Here is an 18208-nt window from a genome sequence, read left to right on the forward strand (position 1 = left end):
CTGCCTCTTGCATCTCCCTCCCAGCCTCCCTATCCCACCCCTCTAGGTGGTCACAAAGCACCGAGCTGATCTCCCTGTGCTCTGAGGCTGCTTCCCACTAGCTATCTATTTTACGTTTGGTAGTATATATAAGTCCATGTACATATTTTTAAAGTGTACAGTCTCATAAGCTTTGATTTTTTTATATCATGATGTATACACATATATATCCACAAATGATATGTATATCAACACAATCAAGATAACATATCCATCACTCCCAAAACTTTCCTTGTCCCTCTATTATTCTTTTCTCCTATCTCATCTTTTAAAGGCAATCATTGATTTCTGTCACTATAGATTGGTGTGAATTTTCTAGAATTTTATATAAATGAAATCATACATGAACCCTCTTTTTGGTCTGGCTTATTTCAACCAACATGAATATTTTGGGATTCATCCATGTTGTGGCCTATATCAATTGTTCATTCCTTGTAATTGCTGAATAGTATTCCATTGTATAGATTTACCACTATTTGTTTATCCATTTACCTGTTGATGGACATTTGGATTACTTGCAGTCTGGGTATTACAAATAAAGTTGCTATCAACATTTGTGCAGAAGTCTTTGTGTGGACATATACTTTTACTTTCTTGGCTAAATATCTAGGAAAGAAATGGCTGGATCATGTAGTAGGTGTATGTTTAACTTTTTAAGAAAATGCCAAAATATTTTCCAAAGTGGTTGTACCATTTACTTTCCTACCACCAGTGTTTCAAGGTTCTAAATCCTCCACATCTTTTCCAAAACGAAATATGTTCAGTTTTTAAAATTTTAGTCATTCAGAAAGGTATGTAGTGCTTTTTTCATTGTGGTTTTAATTTGCATTTCCCAAATGACTAATGATGTTGAACATCTTTTCATGAAGATGTGTCTGCTCAAATCTTTTGCTGATTTATTGTTATTGTTTTCCTATTATTAAGTTTTGAGTTCTTTATATATTCTAGAAACAAGTCCTTTATTAGATATGTGACTTATAATTATTTTCTCCCAGTCTGTGGCTTGTCTTTTCATTCTCTTTACAGTGTCTTTTGAAGAGCCAAAGCCTTAACTTTGATGAAGTTCAATTTATCAGTTTTTTCTTGTATGGGTCATGCTTTTGGCACTGTATCAAAATTATTTTTACTTAACTTAAAGCTTTTGTTGTACAAAGTTTACAGTATTAGGTTTTACATTTATGTCTGTTTTGAGTTAATTTTTGTATGTAGTTTAGTTATGGATTGAAGGAAGGTCCTTTTTTTCATATATTCTTTTCGGGATTGCATTTGCATCTTTGTCAAAAATCTACTAACCATATATGTGTGCATTTATTACTGGACTCTGTTCTTTTTTACCTATATGTTTCTCTTCATGCCTATACCACACTGTCTTGATCACTGTAGCTTTATAATAAGTCTCTGAGTCAGGTAGTGTTAGTCTTCTTTGTTCTTTTTAAAAAGTTGTTTTGGCTATTCTAGGCCATATGCATTTCCATATAAATTACGTGATTTGGCTTGTCAAGTATTGATATTACAAAAGAGTCCTAGAATTTTGATTTGGATTGCATTAAATCTATGGATCAATTTGGATAGAATTAACATTTTAACAATGTTGATTCTTCTGATCCATAGGCACAGCATATCTGTCTATTTACTTATGTCTTTTTACGTTTCTGTTAACAGTGTTTTGTAGTTTTCAGTATCCAAGTATTCATTACCTATCTTTGATCAGATTTATCCCTAAGTGTTTCATATATATACAAATAGAGTTTGTTTTTGTATTGATCTTGATAAATTCACTTAGTAGTACCTCCCTCTTCTTCCCTCCCTCCCTCTTCCTCTCTGTCTCCCTCCTCCTTTCCATCCCTCCTTTCCCTCTCTCCTTTCTTTCAATGCATTATGATTTCCTACATAGACAATCATGTTATCTTTGGATGAAGACAGTTTTACTTTAGTTAGAACCTCTAGTACAATATTAATAGATGGGGGTGAGAGCAAACATCCTCATTTTATTCCTGGTTTTAGGAAGAAAGTAATGATGTTTCCTTTGTCATGGAATTTATAAAAGTTGCTTATTTCGGAGAACCGCTTGGAATTCCTGGACGTAAAACCCGTGAAAATGCGGTGGCTCTTCTAAGATTGGGCCCCGGGGGTGTTTAACACTAAAGTTAGTCCACATTTGGCCTCCCGCAGTTCACCAGCATTATCATTTGTGTGTGTTCCTACCAGTTACAGGCTCCAGAGGTGTCTGTTCCAGTCTTTTGTGGAGTCTTCTCCTACATTGACTCTTGAAAATTCTCTCGTGCTATTGGGAGCTCTTCTTCCACCATACGAAGAAGACTGGCTAGCTTGTTGAAGACATGGGGATCAACCCAGAGCCAACAGCAACCAGCAGACACAAAATAAAATTAAGAGAGGGCAGACAGCAGAAGCAAGAAGAACTACAGTCCTGCAGCCTGTGGAACAAAAACCACATTCACAGAAAGATAGACAAGATGTAAAGGCAGAGGGCTATGTACCAGATGAAGGAACAAGATAAAACCCCAGAAAAACAACTAAATGAAGTGGAGATAGGCAACCTTCCAGAAAAAGAATTCAGAATAATGATAGTGAAGATGATCCAGGACTTCGGAAAAAGAATGGAGGCAAAGATCAAGAAGATGCAAGAGGGGCTTCCTTGGTGGCGCAGTGGTTGAGAATCTGCCTGCCAATGCAGGGGACACGGGTTCGAGCCCTGGTCGGGGAAGATCCCACATGCCTCAGAGCAACTGGGCCCGTGAGCCACAATTGCTGAGCCTGCGCGTCTGGAGCCTGTGCTCCGCAACAAGAGAGGCCGCGATAGTGAGAGGCCCGCGCACCGCGATGAAGAGTGGCCCCCACTTGCCGCAACTGGAGAAAGCCCTCGCACAGAAACGAAGACCCAACACAGCCAAAAATAAATAAATAAATAAATAAAATTAAAAAAAAAAAAAAAGAGTCAATTTGTATTTGTAACCTAAAATATTAAAAAAAAAAAAAAGAAGATGCAAGAAATGTTCAGAGATCTAGAAGAATTAAAGAACAAACAAACAGAGATGAACAATACAATAACTTAAATGAAAACTACACTAGAAAGAATCAATAGTAGAATAACTGAGGGAGAAGAATGGATAAGTGACCTGGAAGACAGAATGGTGGAATTCACTGCTGCGGAACAGAATAAAGAAAAAAGAATGAAAAGAAATGAAGACAGCCTAAGAGACCTCGGGAAAACATTAAACGCAACAACATTTGCATTATAGGGGTCCCAGAAGGAGAAGAGAGAGAGAAAGAACCTGAGAAAATATTTGAAGAGATTATAGTCAAAAACTTCCCTAACATGGGAAAGGAAATAGCCCACCCAAGTCTGGGAAGCACAGAGAGTCCCATAGAAGATAAACCCAAGGAGAAACACACAGAGACACATAGTAATCAAATTGGCAAAAATTAAAGACAAACAAAAATTATTGAAAGCAGCGAGGGAAAAACGCAAATAACATACAAGGGAACTCCCATAAGGTTAACAGCTGATTTCTCAGCAGAAAGTCTACAAGCCAGAAGGGAGTGGCATGATGTACTTAAAGTGATGAAAGGGAAGAACCTACAACCAAGATTACTCTACCTGGCAAGGTTCTCATTCAGATTCAATGGAGAAATCAAAAGCTTTACAGACAAGCAAAAGCTAAGAGAATTCAGCACCACCAAACCAGCTTTACAACAAATGCTAAAGGAACTTCTCTAAGCAGGAAACACGAGAAGAAAAGGACCTACAAAAACAAACCCAAAACAATTAAGAAAATGGTCATAGGAACATACATATCGATAATTACCTTAAATGTGAATGGATTAAATGCTCCAACCAAAAGACACAGGCTTGCTGAATGGATACAAAAACAAGACCCATCTATATACTGTCTACAAGAGACCCACTTCAGACCTAGGGACACATACAGAGTGAAAGTGAGGAGATGGAAAAAGATATTCCATGTAAATGGAAATCAAAAGAGGCTGGAGTAGCAATACTCATATCAGATAAAATAGACTTTAAAATAAAGAATGTTACAAGAGACAAGGAAGGACACTACATAATGATCAAGGGATCAACCCAAGAAGAAGATATAACAATTATAAATATATATGCACCCAACATAGAAGCACCTCAATACATAAGGCAACTGCTAACAGCTATAAAAGAGGAAATCGACAGTATCACAGTATGCACAGAAGTCTCTTGCATTCCTATACACTCATGATAAAAAATCTGAAAGAGAAATTAAGGAAACACTCCCATTTACCATTGTGACAAAAAGAATAAAATACCTAGGAATAAACCTACCTAGGGAGACAAAAGACCTGTATGCAGAAAACTATAAGACACTGATGAAAGAAATTAAAGATGATACCAACAGATGGAGAGATATACCATGTTCTTGGATTGGAAGATCAATATTGTGAAAATGACTATACTATCCACAGCAATCTACAGATTCAATGCAATCCCTATCAAATTACCAATGGCGTTTTTTATGGAACTAGAACAAAAAATCTTAAAATTTGTATGGAGACCCAAAAGACCCTGAATAGCCAAAGCAGTCTTGAGGGAAAAAAACGGAGCTGGAGGAATCAGACTCCCTGACTTCAGACTATACTACAAAGCTACAGTAATCAAGACAATATGGTACTGGCACAAAAACAGAAACATAGATCAATGGAACAAGATAGAAAGCCCAGAGATAAACGCACACACCTATGGTCAACTAATCTATGATGAAGGAGGCAAGGATATACAATGGAGAAAAGATAGTCTCTTCAGTAAGTGATGCTGGGAAAGCTGGACAGCTACATGTAAAAGAATGAAATTAGAACACTCCCTAACACCATACACAAAAATAAACTCTAAATGGATTAGAGACCTAAATTTAAGACCGTACACTATAAAACTCTTAGAGGAAACCATTGGAAGAACACTCTTTGACATCAATCACAGCAAGATCTTTTTTGATCCACCTCCTAGAGTAATGGAAATAAAAACAAAAATAAACAAATGGGACCTAATGAAACTTCAAAGCTTTTGCACAGCAAAGGAAACCATAAACAAGACGAAAGGACAGCCCTCAGAATGGGAGGAAATATTCGCAAATGAATCAATGGATAAAGGATTAATGTACAAAATATATAAACAACTCATACAGCTCAATATTAAAAAAACAAACAACCCAATCCAAAAATGGGCAGAAGACCTATATAGACATTTCTCCAAAGAAGGCATACAGATGGCCAAGGATCACATGAAAAGCTGCTCAGCATTACTAATTATTAGAGAAATGCAAATCAAAACTACAATGAGGTATCACCTCCTACCAGTTAGAATGGGCAACATCAGAAAATCTACAAACAACAAATGCTGGAGAGGGTGTGGAGAAAAGGGAACCCTCTTGCACTGTCGGTGGGAATGTAAATTGATACAGCCACTATGGAAAACAGTATGGAGGTTCCCTAAAGAACTAAACATAGAATTACCTTATGATCCAGCAATCCCACTATTGGGCATATACCCAGAGAAAACCATCATTCAAAAAGACACATGCCCCCCAATGTTCATTGCAGCAGTATTTACAATAGCCAGGTCATGGAAGCAACCTAAATGCCCTTTGACAGACGAATAGATAAAGAAGATGTGGTACATATATACAGTGGAATATTACTCAGCCATAAAAGGGAACGAAATTGGGTCATTTGTTGAGACGTGGATGGATCTAGAGACTGTCATACAGAGTGAAGTAAGTCAGAAAGAGAAAAACACATATTGTATATTAACGCATATATGTGGAACCTAGAGAAGTGGTACAGATGAACCGGTTTTCAGGGCAGAAATTGAGACAGAGATGTAGAGAACAAACGTATGGACACCAAGAGGGGAAAGCCATGGGGGTGTGGATGTGGTGGTGTGATGAATTGGGCGATTGGGATTGACATGTATACACTGATGTGTATAAAATTGATGACTAATAAGAACCTGCTGTATAAAAAAAAAAGTTGCTTATTTCTAGAGATCAATAATTAGGTCACACTTTAAGCAACAAATATATTGTTTAATAAAAAATTAGTTTTCAAACCAATTTTACTATAATTTATATGAGTGTATATTGCAGTTTCTTCCCTTTCAGGATCTAACAGAATACATGTAAATATTTAAGATTTGGAAGGTGTCATAGTAACTACTTTCCAGTAATAAACATGTCTTTCCTATTTAAAATTTAAATAATGTTTGAAGGGGCCAGTAGCAACATCTTAATAAAGTGGTGTTTGTAGTAGCTGAGGAACAGCTAGAGTTGGATAAGCAGTGGTGGTTCTTAGGAGATTAGCAGAAATTTTTGCTTTGTAACATTCAGACTGTACTGGACAAAAGAGTAAGATTTTCCAAATCTATAAAGCTGTTCTTTTCTATGCTACATACTTCAAATGCTGACCATGGTAGCAGAACCTGATTTGAGCCTAAAAAAAACTTAGTTAATCATGAGCCTTGATGGGAAAAGCCTACATCATAAAATTCATCTTTGTCCTTGGGATTTTGCTGTCAGACTCAGCAGAGTTCAAACATTTACTGAAGACCAAAAGAGTCTTCATCCTTGGTAACCATGGGGGTTGTCATCTAACAAGTAGAATTGCTTGAGCAGTCCTTGAAAGGGGTTTCAGTCCCAGAGGATAAAGAGGCTCTTAAAAACACTCTGCCCAGAATTCATCATATTTACTTGAAACTTCTGTTAGTTCCAAGAATTATTTAGAGTGCTGTCAGAGATCTCCAAGGAGCTATAAAACACCTTGTGTAATATAGTATCTGTACCAGCTAAAATGGTTACAACTCTTAGAAGCTCACCTATGGGGTCTGAGAATGTTAGTTGAAGGTGTGGCTGTCTTTTATGCCAGAAACAAATAAAACGAGCCATGCTGTTTCGTCTCCCCATCCCACCCTATACTTTGCCTTTCAACTCTTACTCATCCTTCAGGTCTCTCTGCACCCTGCTCCTCACCCTGGGTTAGATGTCCCTACTTTCTATTCTGTTAGCACTGTCTACTTCCCCTAGCACACATTTATTGACTGTATTGTGATTGCTTCTCAACTTGTTTGAATGTTCTACTAGGTTATAACTGCTGAGAGGGCCCCTACTGTATCCAGCTTATTCATTATTATGTCACCAGCAGCAGTGCTTAGCCCGTAGTTGGGACTCCTAGACATTTGTTGGATGAATGAATGTATGAATGAATAAATGCATAGAGCAGACCCTGAGTGGGTAGGAGTATTTCAGTGCCCAAGTAAAAATAATAAGACAAAGGTCTCCTTGTTAATGGATTGAATTGATGAGAGATCAGGGTTTGAAAAGTAAATGAAGGAATAAACCCAGACTTTTAGGAAGAGAGGAAGACAACCATTGCTATATAGATTAGAGGAGCCTAACATAGGAACCTGTGAAGGTCTGGTAGTGAGGTTACCTGCTTGTGACTAGGGGTCTGGAGCATGATGTAGGCACAGTGTCTATGACTTTGATGTTTAGATAGAAGTGTGCTCTTATAAAGCAGGTTGATGCATAGATGTGGGTCACTATGGTAAAGACTCAATCTGTTATGAAAATTTAGAATACTCTGACAAAGGGGAAGGGGATGCTGCTTGTTCTTACTTGTATGTGACCATTTGTATTGATCCTTGAAATGTTTCTCAATTTTTCTGAACTCTGCCATTGTAGTGGGGAGTCATAAGATAGATAACTGGTGCTCTTTTGGTATCTTTATGTTTCCTGAAATGTTTATGTGTCTAGTTTTCTTTTACCTTCATTTTCCTTTAGGTTTTCTCAACATGATTGGGTTCTAGCTGGGGAGAAAATGGATATAACTGGCATATACAAAATTTATCTTTCAATATATATATTTGTTTTTAAAATAGCTGTATTACTGAACTCTCCTTTTAATTCCGATATTTATTTCAATTGATTGTCTTGGATTTTTTTTCAGGTAGATATATTGTTATGTGCAAATAAGGATAATATTTCCTCCTCTTTCCTAATATTTTACTTCTTTTTAATGCTAGTGGTCTTATTCAATTGCTTAGGACTACCAGAAGGATGTTCAAATACTAGTTGCGATGGTGAGCATTTTTGTCTCACTTTTTATATTAATACAAATGTCCATAGTGTTTTTCTTTTAAGTATTACATTGCCAATTAATCTGACTACAAATATTCCATATCACATGAAAGAATACCCTTCTATTTCTAGGTCATAGATTTAAAAGATTATCACTTGCTTTGTAAGAAACATCTATTGAGATACTCAGATGGCTTTTCTCCTTTGACCTATTAATATTATGAAATATAGATTTCCTAATATTGGCCATAATTGCATTAATTCCTGGAATAAATCCTACTTTGTCATGGTGTATTATTCTTTTAATATCCTGACAGATTTGATTTTCTAATGTTTTATTAATGATAAATGTATTTATAGTTACAGTTGAGATTGCCTAGGAGACTGTGAATTTGCCTCACAGTTACTACTCCCTGGCCAGTTCTTGCTTCCAACCCCTGCAGTTCTGAGCTGGGGTGGGGAGGCTGTTTATGACTTTTTCCTTAGGTTCTGGTCACTTTCTTCTCAGCTAGATTATGTTCTTATCCTTCCTTTATTTTGTCTTTGTCTGTTGTCTTTGTAGTAGAATTTTCTTGAATCTTCTCTCCTGATTTCCTCTAATTTAGTTTGCTTCTCTTTTCCCTTTCTTTTCTATTTTCCTTTGGATTTTATTCATCAGACACTGGGAAAGTGAGGGGTAGGCAAAACACATTTTATTAATCCAAAAGCCCCGATCTTGTGCTTCAAATCTCAGAGCAATATGCAAAACCAAATTACACAGTATTTTCATTCAATTCACATTTGAGACTGTAGCATTTCTGAAAATCTGGTATTAGCTTTCAAAATTTCATATTAGTAAAGTGTCTGCCTCAGGGAGGGGACAGTATCACTCAACTACTTCCCTAGGAGTTGCGAGTGTCTCAATGGTTGGCTCAAGATTGAAGCTGAGGATGTTGACGTTGCAAATCTTGTACGCTAAGCCTTGTGCCTTGAGGAGTATCTTTAATTGTGAAGGCTTTTGTGTAGGTGCAATAGAACATTTGGTTAACTCTGGTAATTGGAATAAGATGCATACTTTTGCTTAAGACCAATAGACTTCTTTTTGCTTTAATTGTGCTTTGGGAGACACATTCTGAATCTTGTGTATATTTGCTCTTAAGCCCTGAGATATCTGGAAGAACATATAAGCACAGTCCTCAAAAAAACCACTCTCACACCAGCAGCCAATTGCAAACACCAAGGGTGTACAGAGCTCGTGCTAAACAGCACTTTACCATCTGTGTGGGTCACCTGGGGGATGGTCCGTACAGTGGATGCTGCACTCGAGGGTCCCTTCTCAGCAGGGTCTTTCTCCCTTTTCCTTTTCTTTCTCCAAGTCCTCCCCTGGGGTCATACTTTCTTCAGTTGGTGCTCCTTGTAGTCAAGGTCAGAAACTCTAATTCTAAATTCCATCCTGGAAAAAGATTGAGGCTCTTCCTGGCTCAGGAATTTGAGGTTCTTTGGGGTAGACCATAATTTTGACAAACAAACCCTTCTCTGGTCAAGACTGATTTTTTTTCAGTAATGCAAATCTGCTGTTTAGCCAAAAAAAGATCCCCTCTCCACCAGAAGTGAATATCTGGAGGGATGAAGGATACAGAGGCCCTTCCTGTCACATGTTTTAAGTAGTATGGGCCATTTTGACAGTGATTTTACAGAGCGTGGCTAGGCTGACTAAATGGATGTTTCACCCATGGGTCTTTGAGCCCAGGGTGTTGAATTTGTTTTTGCAGATCCAGTAGTGGGTAAGCAGTCTGGGCAAGAGTTCCAGGGCTATGGTCTCTCCAAGCCTCTGTGTCCCTGAATGACCTTAGGCAAATGCATTAACTTCTCCCTCTACTGTAAAAGAAAGGTGATTGTGCTGTCTCCTCCATTCTACAGCTGATGGGAAGAAGAATGTGAATGTGACAGTAAAGAGCTCTGAGCTTCCCTGAGAAGGGTGCCACGTAATCGCAAGATGTTACTATCACCATTTCTGTTAGGTGAGTTGAGATTGTATGGCTGGAACTAAATCAGTTGCACTTACCTGTCTTTATCTACAGCTTTAATGCTTCTGGTCTCCCACACAGCCTATAAGCACATAAATATTATTTTCCTAGTCAGGCTGCCTTCCAAGGAGCCAGGGCTGCCTCTCGCCTTATACCCTCGAGCCTGGTCTCTTTGGTTGGGTATATAGTGAAGTGGATTCTTTTCTTGGGCAGATAGCCCCTGTCTCACTGCTGTTGAGCAGGGTGACCTTGGACCTTTACTAAACCTCTCTAAGGCTCTGTGTCTTCACCAGTAAAATTGGGTTACTTAAAACTATTTTATGGATTAAATGAGATTAGTTCTCTAAAACTCCTGGCAAACAGAAGGTGCTCAATAAATGTTAGTGTTTTGAAATTTTATTTTCTTTTATTCTCTCCCATTTTGGCCCTGACATTAATGTGACATGTGCATTGCTATCCCAGCATCTTGTTTTGGGTAGCAGTAGCTACTTTGGGTGCTTTGAGATATGACATCATTATTTCTGAAAGACTTCATTTTGAACCATGTGTCTTCATTCTCAATGTCTTCAAAGCAATTTAAACAAACCAAATGTATAAAAGCATTTACTTTGTGACATTTATTTTCTATAGCTTGTGAGCCCTGACATACTCTTAATAGAAAGTGAAAGCTGCAAAAGCTGTTCTGGCTGTTAGGAGGTGCTATTTAAAGCCTTAGTGGGCCAAAAATGACAATTTTGAAATTGACTGTGGAGTGTGACGATGCCAAGTACTAGCAGACGCTCAGGAAACCTGTCACACTTGCCATGTGTTACCAGAAATCTCAAGAGTCTGCAGAGGTTTTAGAAGAATTTTTGTCTTAGGAAGCTTTTGCCATCTTAATCTCTAGATTTCCCTTTTGCTCTGGATGGAACATGCTGCAGCAGAGGAATCTCAGGCTGCAAACTGGGGTCTGTGGATAGGGAGGGTGTCCCCCATGCAGAGATATTTGTAGGCTTCCAGCTGAGCTTAGCTACATGACAGCTTTATGCCTGGGAATTAGTGATTTCATTGAAAAGTGGCTATTTCTGCTGCACCCAGTTGTTTTACAGTGGTTTAGAGGTCTGCTCTGCCTCTGACTAGCTAGGTGACCTTGTAGGGTTATTTAGCCCAGGAGTCTCAATTTCACTGTCTATAAAACTGTGATAGTGGTACCAACCTTGTGGTATTTTTATACAAATTTGTTGTAAAGTATATAAAGCTCCTACATTGGTATTTGACATATAGAAGGAGCATCAATATATTTTAGCTATTATTTTTAATAAAACCAATGAAAAATAATCATTGTGGTAGGCTGAATAATGACCTTACAAAGATATCCTCATCTTTGGAACCTGTGACTATGTTACCTTTCATGGCAAAAAGGACTTTGCAAATATGATTAAGGACCTTGAGATGAGGAGGTTATCCTGGGTCATCTGGGTGGGTCTAATCTAATCACTTGAACCCTTAAAAGGAACCTTTTCCTTTTGTGGTCAGAGAAAAAGACGTGACAGCATAAGCAGGGTCAGCAACATGCTATGTTGCTGGATTTGAAGATGAAGAAAGGGGGCCACAAGCCAAGGAATGCAAGCAGCCTCTAGAAGCTAGAAAAGGCAAGGAAACAGATTCTTCCCTAGAGACTCTAGAAGGAACCAACCCTCCCAACACCTAACTGCAGTCCAGTGAGACCCATGTCAGATTTCTGACCTATAGAACTGTGAGAGAATAAGTTTGTGTAGCTTTAAGCCACTAAGTTTGTGATAATTTCTTATATAGCAACGATGGAACACTACTAACACATAATTGAAGAGAATGTCAAGGACTTGTGCAGCTGTAGAAAGGATGAGACCCATGATGCTCTGTATTTGGATAAGCTATTAGGGTATATGTGCTAAATTCGAGTCTCCTTGAAATCCTTCCAACTTCTCTTCTGGGCAGGAGACATGGCTTGCTTCACAAGAATTGAAGTGTTTTGTTATACCCCCAAAGATCTGAATCTAGTCTGAAAAAGTTGCATTAATTATATTTGAATTTTGGAACTACTGTAATTGCACAAATGCCTTGTTTCCTCTGAATAAACAGCAAAAGAGTTTTGCTATACCTTATTCTGTGGAGGGAAGAACTTAGAAGTCAAAGTCAGAAGATATGAGTCTGAGTCCTGCTATCCTGGAAAAACAAATCATGTAACCTCCAAAATGGATCTGTAGAATGGAGATGATAATACTTGGTTTATTTACATGTTGTGTGGGTCAAGGAGATAATGTGAGTAAAGAGGCATTGAGAACTGGCCCACTATACAAATTTCAGGTGTAATTGTCATTATATTTGTTGTTGTTATCATCATGTGACAGAATCATAGAATGTTAGATCAAGAAAGGGCACTAGAGATCATTTAGTCCACTAGCCTTGGAACTTGGGTCAGGAGAGGCTAAATAACTTGAAAATGTTCTCTTGGCTCCCTAATGTCCAGCCTCTGACATGGCCCGGATAATTACAGGTAGATGGGCCAGGCTGGGAACTTTATCTCATTTGAATGGTACAGGCCAGAGTGGGAAAGGATACAGCTGTAAGAATTGAGAGGCACTTCACTATGTGATAGGCTCACATTCCCAGAACTTGGATCTGTAATTTTTGTCCCGAAAGTTTGTTTAATATCCAGACTCATCATGGGTAATCAGGTAAAACAAAACAAAACAAAACAAAATAGAACTCTTTATAAGGCAATAGCAATACTAAATTCTTCTCTGGCTCCCAAGGTCTCCTGAATGTACACATACTCAACCAAACACATACTTACACACATCATACATGTGGACACAACAGTCATACCACACTCACACACACAACTCACACCACACTCATTGTACATGTACACACACTCACACTCAAATACACACACATACCACACATGAATACACACTGTTAAAGAGAATTATACTACCACTGGTTTCAGGATCTTTTGTGTATTTTGTTTCCAAAGTAATATACTGAATTTTATCCCAATATGTGCTATGTAGAAATGTGACCTATATACAATATATTTTCTTGGATTTTATTAAGTGACCATTTGCGAATGAAGAATGGATTGGAAGTGGAAGAATGAATTGACTACCCCTAGATTCTAATCTAACAGTAACAGTTCTTTATGGTTTTATATGGAGGTAGAATTCGGAGGGCTTTCATATTCTCCAGTGCATTGTATCCCCCAACAATCCTGTGAAAGAGTCAGGGAGGTGTCTTTATTCCTGTCCCACAGATGGCACTCAGGAAGGTGACCTGAATTCACCAAGGTCAGAGTTGGGTCTAGAAGAAAGGACAGGTGGCCACTTTTCTGTAACCATGAAGCTGTTTCCCTCATCTAGTTGCTGAAGAACCACAGCAATAAAGAAATTTTAAATGAGGTTTAAAATTGATTTTAAAATATAGATTATTTAAAGATTTTCCCAATCTAAGTGTTAAACATGTTTGCTATGCAAAATTTCAAAAACTTAGAAAAATGGAGAAAATTACATTTAGAGATGACTATTGTTAAGATTTTTGGTATATTTCTTTTTCTTTTTTTTGTCCATGCTGCATGGCCTGCAGGATCTTTGCTCCCCAACCAGGGATCGAACCCAAGCCCTCAGCAGTAAAAGCTCGGAGTCCTAACCATTGGACTGCCAGGGAATTCCCCTGGTGTATTTCTTTTAAAATATTTTCTATGCATAGAACTTCTTTGTCATTTGATTTGTTTACTTAGTAGGGTAAGACTGAGTTATAACTTTTCTTATTTTTTTCATAAAACATTTGTCATATATTTTCTTGTATGTATCTTATAATCATATGAGATATATATATATATATCTTATATATGTATCTTATAATCATATAATAGTTGCAAAGTACTCCATCAAGGGGCTGTACCATAGTTTATTTAGCAATCTCTGTCTTAGGATCTAGGTTGTTTCCAATTTTTGGCATTTCCACATTTGATTTAATTTTTCAGGGTAGATATCAAGAATTGGGATTATCAGGCTAAAACAAATTGGATATATATTTGCCAAATTACTTTGTAAAAGTGTTATGCCAATCTATCTCTTGTATTATAGAAATGAAATGAACTTAAGATGGAGTACTGTTCTTAAAAGACTTCCAGGCACAGGTAATTTCCAACTGGCCGCCTTGCCCACAGGAGCCAGCATCTGGCTGTGTTGTTCAGCTCCATCGCTCCCTTCTTCAATCCCATTTCCAACCTTTCACTACTCACCCCACCTCAACATTCCATTCATTTCTAAGGCACAACAGTTTGGTTTTGCTTTTTCCTTACATTATAAGCTCTCAGGAGCCTCATCTTTCCCTCAGGACCTCATCTTTGTCATCCAGAATGGCTCATCAAAGTATTTTTCTAAACAAAGTTAGCTCCCTCCCTACAAAAGGCTCTGGAGTTAGCTGTAAAGATAAATTTTAAAAATTGAAGTATAGTTGATTTACAATATTATATTACTTTTGGGTGTACAACATAGTGATTCATTATTTTTATAGATTATAAGCCATTTAAAGTTATAAGAAAATATTGGCTATATTCCCTGTGCCGTACAGTATATCCTTGTAGCTTATTTATTTTATTCATAGTAGTTTGTAACCCTTAATTCCCTACCCCTATCTTGCTCCTCCCTGCTTCCCTCTCCCCACTGGTAACCACTAGTTTGTTCTGTATATCTGTGAGTCTATTTCTGTTGTGTTATATTCATTCATTTGTTTTATTTTGTAGATTCCATGTATAAGTGAAAACATACAGTATTTGTTTTTCTCTGTCTGACTTATTTCACTAAACGTAATACCCTCAAGTTCCATTCATGTTGTTGTAAATGGCAGAATTTCATTCTTTTTATGGCTGAATAATATTCCATTGTGCATATATACCACATCTTCTTTATCCATTTATGTGTTAATGGACACTTAGGTTGCTTCCATATATTGGCTATTTGTGAACAGTGCTGCTGTGAACATTGGGGTGCATGTATCTTTTCAAATTAGTGTTTTCGTGTTCTTTGAATATATACCCAGCAGTGGAATTGCTGGATCATATGGTAGTTCTAGTTTTAGTTTTTTGAGGACTCTCCATACTGTTTTCCATAGTGGCTGCACCAATTTGCATTCCAACCAACAGTGTAGGAGGGTTCCCTTTTCTCCACATCCTCTCCAACATTTGTTATATGTAGACTTTTTGATGATAGCCATTCTGACAGGTATGAGGTGATCTCATTGTGGTTTTGATTTGCACTTCTCTGGTGATTAGCAATATTGAGTATCTTTTCATGTACCTGTTTGCCATCTGTTTATCTCTTGGAAAATGTCGAATCAAGTCTTCTGCCCATTTTTTAATCAGGTTGTTTGTTTTTTTGATATAATGTTTTCGACACTCCATATCACTCGTCAATGCTTGAAAAACATCTATTTATTTATTTGTTTGAAAAACATCTATTTATTTGTTTGTTTGCTTATTTAGGCTGATGGATTTCAGGATCTTAATAAGGATGAACTTTGTAGTTATAACAGGTGGCCTAAGGAGAGAGCGGCTTGCAGGAGGTGATGAGTTCTCTGCTATGGGAGATGTCCAAGCAGAGGCTAATGATCACTTGTCAGGACAATTGTAAATGGAATTCAAGCAACAGCTGACCATCGGGTTAGAATAGATAACCTTGAAGACCTCTGTAATCTTGGGATTCTGTGAATCCACAATTTTCGCCTTCTCTAAATATTTAAAACACTTATTCATTAATGATCCATTTTAAGGCCTCTCCCTTTAATAACAGCAAGCATAAATCGTTGAGCTAATGGGTCAAACACCTATGTCATGTTGCTTCCTCACCTGCGATTCAATATGATTAGCTCCCTCTGGCAAGGTTCCTCCCAGTGGAATCCTTTTTTAGGTAATTTTTCTGCCTCTGAGACATTTCAGCCCTTTAACTATTTTAGGAAAATAGTGATATGGCTGACACAAAGGCCATAACACCTTGCCAAGAGGAATTCTCCATGAATGGAATAAATTAAGAGAGAAAGTCTGTGAAATATGTGTCAGTGCAGCTGCTCTGACTTTCCCAAATTCAACACAGCTTGAGGTTGAGGATTCCTGATACTCAGGGCCAGATGATGCTTTTCATATCTGGAGTTAGTTATATCAGCAGAGCACTGATACCTCAAGTAGCCTGGGCTTGGAGATGCTGGTGTGGTCGCCAGCCCTTGTCCACCAGAAAGTCACCTTTCATTTCAACATCATGTCTCTGTTCAGAGTGGCTAAGGAGCACATTACCCTAACTTGAGGTAATTATTCTACTTTGCTAAGAAACAATCTCCTAGGCCCCTTTCATAATAAGCCAGATGTTAAATATTGCAAAGAACTCTGAGTGATGTAAGTACTGAGATTTAAAATGTACCAAAAGGTTTAAAAGTGAATATACCTTTTATCCCAACAACTTCACTTCTTCGTAAGGAAATAATGAGAGATATGTTCAAGCATGCCCAATTGCAACACTTTATAGTATCCATATCTGGAACTTTCCTAAATGTCCTCGAATATGTTAAATGAGGTACATCCATACTATTAAGAATCATGTTGTAGGAAAAGCTTTAGAGGTATGGAGTTGTTTATGATACATTACTTAGTAAAAGAATCAGGTTAACAAATAATTGACTTTTTTCTTTTTGTTAAAAATATATACGTATTAAAAAATTTTATTTATTTGTTTATTTAATTTGGCTGTGCCAGGTCTTAGTTGCGGCACGAGAGATCTTCGTTGTGGCATGCAGAATCTTTTAGTTGCAGCATGCGGACTTCTTAGTACGGCATGCATGCAGAATCTTTCCCCAACCAGGGATGGAACCTGGGCACCCTGCGTTGGGAGCGTGGAGCCTTACCCACTGAACCACCAGGGAAGTCCCCCAAAATATATATGTATTTTTAAAGAGTGTGTTTGATACAGATATAATAATAATAGTTAATATTTACTGAGTGCATACTGTATGTCAGGCACTGTCCAAATTGCTTTACATGTATTAACTTATTTAATCCTTAACAAAACTCTGTGAGGTACTATTATTCCCTCTGTTAGCTAACTGCCTTGAAGGGACTGAACATTGTGATAATGATAATAATAATAACAGTAATAGTCACAACAATAATAGCTAACACGTATAATATAGTGTTTTCTATATGCCAGACACTGTTCTAAATACCTTACATATGCTAACTTGTCTAATCTTTACTGTAACCCTCTGAGGATGACTGTGGTAGGCTGAAAAGTGGCCCCCCAAAATGTCCATGTCCTAATCTCTGGAGCCTGTGAATATGGTACCTTACACGGTCAAAGGGACTTTGCAGAAGTGATTAGATGAAGGACCTTGAGAAGAGGAGATCATCCTGGATTATCTGGGGAGGCCCAACATAATCACATAGGTCCTTAAAAAGATAAAACCTTTCCCTGCTGTGGTCAGAGAAAAATATGTGAAGACAGAAGCAGGGTCAGAGAGAGATTATGCTACTGGCTTTGAAGATGTGGGGAGGGGAGCCATGAGCCAAGGGAATGCAAGGAACTTCTAGAAGCTGACAGAGGCAAGGAAATTGATTCTCCCCTACATCTCCAGAGGATCTAACCCTTCCTACCTCTTGATTTTAGCTTGGTGAGACCCACTTCAGACTTCTGACTTCCAGAATTGTAATATAATAAATTTGTGTTGTTTTAAGCCATTAAGTTTGTAGTAATTCATTACAACAGCAATAGGAAACTAATAGAGAGGATGACTGCCAAGTTAATAGATGAGGAGACTAAGACTTGGCGAGGGGAACAAGCTTGCCGAGGTTTGCACAGTAATAGCTGGGAGTTCAGCACAGGTAATCTGATTTCCAGAGCCCATGCTCCTCACCACTGTGCTGTACTGCTTATGAGAAAAGGAGGCCTGGCAGTGACTGTCCCCACCACCTATGCTGATGTGACAAAATGGAACTTGGTGAGCTACTGGTAAACAGTGACT

The 18208-nt window shown here is 37.9% G+C and overlaps 1 long non-coding RNA gene across 2 annotated transcripts in view; it reads left to right on the top strand.

Moving 5' to 3' along the window:
* The window catches only part of LOC103004685 (uncharacterized), a 251582-nt gene that overhangs the window by 136712 nt on the left and 96662 nt on the right, over nucleotides 1-18208 (top strand). The window contains exon 4 of one of the 2 annotated variants that reach the window (XR_452440.3): nucleotides 10074-10145. The exons of the other annotated variant lie outside the window; for it this stretch is intronic. This is a non-coding gene — a long non-coding RNA (uncharacterized LOC103004685). Of the gene's footprint in view, nucleotides 1-10073; nucleotides 10146-18208 lie in introns of those variants that run through there. 2 annotated transcript variants of the gene reach the window in all.

The sequence above is a fragment of the Balaenoptera acutorostrata genome, chromosome 6, assembly GCF_949987535.1.
Source record: "Balaenoptera acutorostrata chromosome 6, mBalAcu1.1, whole genome shotgun sequence".
NCBI classification, from domain to species: domain Eukaryota; kingdom Metazoa; phylum Chordata; class Mammalia; order Artiodactyla; family Balaenopteridae; genus Balaenoptera; species Balaenoptera acutorostrata.